The sequence below is a fragment of the Triticum dicoccoides genome, chromosome 2A (assembly GCF_002162155.2).
Source record: "Triticum dicoccoides isolate Atlit2015 ecotype Zavitan chromosome 2A, WEW_v2.0, whole genome shotgun sequence".
Lineage (NCBI taxonomy): Eukaryota > Viridiplantae > Streptophyta > Magnoliopsida > Poales > Poaceae > Triticum > Triticum dicoccoides.
This window is the reverse complement of record NC_041382.1, coordinates 762,482,731-762,485,458: the sequence shown is the minus strand read 5'-3', so window position 1 is coordinate 762,485,458 and position 2,728 is coordinate 762,482,731. Positions and strand designations below refer to the sequence as shown.

Here is a 2,728-nt window from a genome sequence, read left to right as displayed (position 1 = left end):
ATCCCGCAACTCATCTCTGAGGGCCAGGTCCCTGCCGTCGGCCGCCTCCTCTCCGCGGCGCTCCTCCTGCCCGGCTCCCCGGAGCGCCTCCCGTTCCCCCCACTCGCGGAGCACCTCGCCTCCCTCCCCACGCTCACCCTGGCCTTCGCCCTGCTCACCGCGCTCTGCCACCACCCCGTCCGCACCCCGTCCGCCCTTCGCCGCTCCCGCTCGCCACCCCGCTCCTCGGCCACCTCCTCGCGATGCGCCGCGCCCGCGAGGCCGCTTTCGTGCTCCGCTGGCTCTGCCGCCCCGACTCACCGCGCCGGCCCGACACCGCCACCTACGGCATCGCCGTCGGCGGGTTCTGCAGGTTCGGGGACCCCAGGAGCGCGCTCGTCGCCCTCGGCGAGATGGCCTCCGGCGGGGTTCCGCCCTCACTGGAGCTGCAGGAGGCGGTGCGGGATGCGATGCTGCAGGACGCGAGGATCGAGGAGGCGTGGGCGCTGGAGGAGGCTATGCGGCCGCCGGAGTCCAAGAAGACGGGAACCAAGGCGGCGCGTCAAGAGAGAGAGCTTCGGGTGAGAGAGAGAGAAGAAAAAATGGAAGGAGGAAGAGAAGGAGAGAGGCAGGGTGCGGGGACGGCCTGGTCCTGATCGCCGGCGGTGGTGCTCCGGTGGCCGTCCGGCGGCGCGGCGAGGAGGAGGCCAGGGCGGGGCGGGGGTTACGGGAGGTGAAGGAGCTCGGGCTCGAGGGGCTCCTCCCCTCGATCCAGATCGGCCCCTGCCGCGCGTGAGGACGAAGGAGGCGCGGGGGGTTTCTGCAAAAAGAATGCCACATCGGCAGCTGACATGCGGGCCCCGCCGGTCAGATACACCGTCAATACGCGTTTATACGCGATTTAGACCTTTTTGTAACGTCTAGCCCCAGACTTGGTACTGACATGTAAAAATTACCAAACTTGGTACCAATCTGTTTCCAATACCCCAATTGTGATATTTTTGTGCAATTTACTCCATGCAACAGGCAGTAGTACAACGGTTACCGGCCGTAAAATGTTGGTAAAAACCGCAGAAGGCAAGCAGTAATGTCCGGGGCCTAATCTGCAGTCCAACGACCTTGCATCGCTCGACTGAGTATAGTTGTTTTTACTTTCGGCAGAACCAACGTACCTTTTCTTTCTTTCTGAAGCAAATGTACCATGTACACAATTGAAACATGCACTTAATACTGCCGCCCCTACGACGCAGTAGTACCCGGCCTGCGAGTCCATGTACAAATGTCGTACCCATATATCGGGGTTGCTTTCGGTGCACTGGCACTGCCTTTGGAGGATCACGAGTCACGACGGAAGTACGTACCAGTAGTAGACTGAAGCAGCCACCGGCCGGCGAGCCATTTGCCGCCCGTACGTGCATACAGCGCGTGGCCTGGCATCAGTGGTATGGCGATACGCGGTACGGGGATGGTGCGTACGTACGTACGTAGCAGCACGCGTGTACGCGAGACGCGACAGCCGCCGTGCGCAGCACACACGTACGTACGTACCCGCGATGCCTTTACTCAGCCACGGTCCGTGCGACGATCTTCTCCTTGTCCGAAGATCACACTGGGGGAGTGACCAGTCGTATTCGTCTCCTGGTCATGGGTTTTTATTATATATACACTTCTAATCACGAGTTTATAACTTTGCTTAGCGTAGCGGGCTTGACTGTTCTACGATGTTTAGTGCCGACAGGAGTTCCAAAAAAAAGCACAATGGGCAACGCGATTTCCGTTCCAAAACAATGGGTTTATATAGAGGCGATCTCTGCAACATTCTTCGTCTCATCTTCTACCTGGTGAAAATGTTCACGCGTGATAATGTAGTAAACAATGTGAAGTCAAACTCCGACATGCTCGCCCGGCACTTGAGGACGAGGATTGTTCCGAGAAGCACCGTAGGCTCGCCCTGGCCTGTTGGACTTTTCTTCTCAGCAACCAAACCAACTGTTCCAACAAATCTGGAGTACTGTTACTACTACGACTACTTCTCCACAAACCAATCAATTCAACATATCCGACCACGACATTCCTGAAGATCGACAAAGAAGCCAATCTGCCAGTCCAATCCATACAATCTCTCCCTGATCATCTCATCTGCATGTTATTTCTTCCAACTTAATCCAGTAGTGCATGTCAATTCACACTGGCACGATCAAATCAGTAACACTATTGCATCACTATTCATCCCCAGTCGAGGCAGGCTATGGACCTATGGTGCTACGGAGGGGAAGTTTCTTTCTCCTCCGATCGGTGGTGACCATGCGTCCTTGTGGTGGCGTGGAGGTCCGGCTGGGTGGTCGTAGGTGGTTGCACGGGTCACCGGTGTGATCCTGGTTCCGCTGGGGCGGTGGGTTGTGTTTGGTAGCGGGGTGCGGTTGGTGGTGGTGTCCTTCCTTTTCTTGGGTCTGAACCGGCGGCTACGGGATGCTCGCACGATGGAGGTGGCGACGACCTAGGGCTCATGCTCGTGCGGGCCAAATCTGGGTTCGCCGCAGGTCGTGTTTCTGCGCGAGATAGATGGGGTAGGCTCGGTCCGGGTGGTGCTCGCGGGTGATGTTGTTGCTTCCGTCGCGGGCGCGGTGGGTTGCGGTGGTGGTTGTGACATCATTGCATCATCGGACCAACCGTCGTCGATGGCCACGGGAATGGCGTTGTGTGAGCTTGCCTGGGCCATGGTTAGGGCCTTGCTCGGCGGCAACCGTCA

General features: G+C 58.4%; 1 pseudogene; it reads left to right on the top strand.

The window, feature by feature from the left end:
* Nucleotides 1-635, top strand: part of LOC119358367 — a 7,049-nt pseudogene extending 6,414 nt beyond the window's left edge.
* Nucleotides 636-2,728: the final 2,093 nt, after the last annotated feature.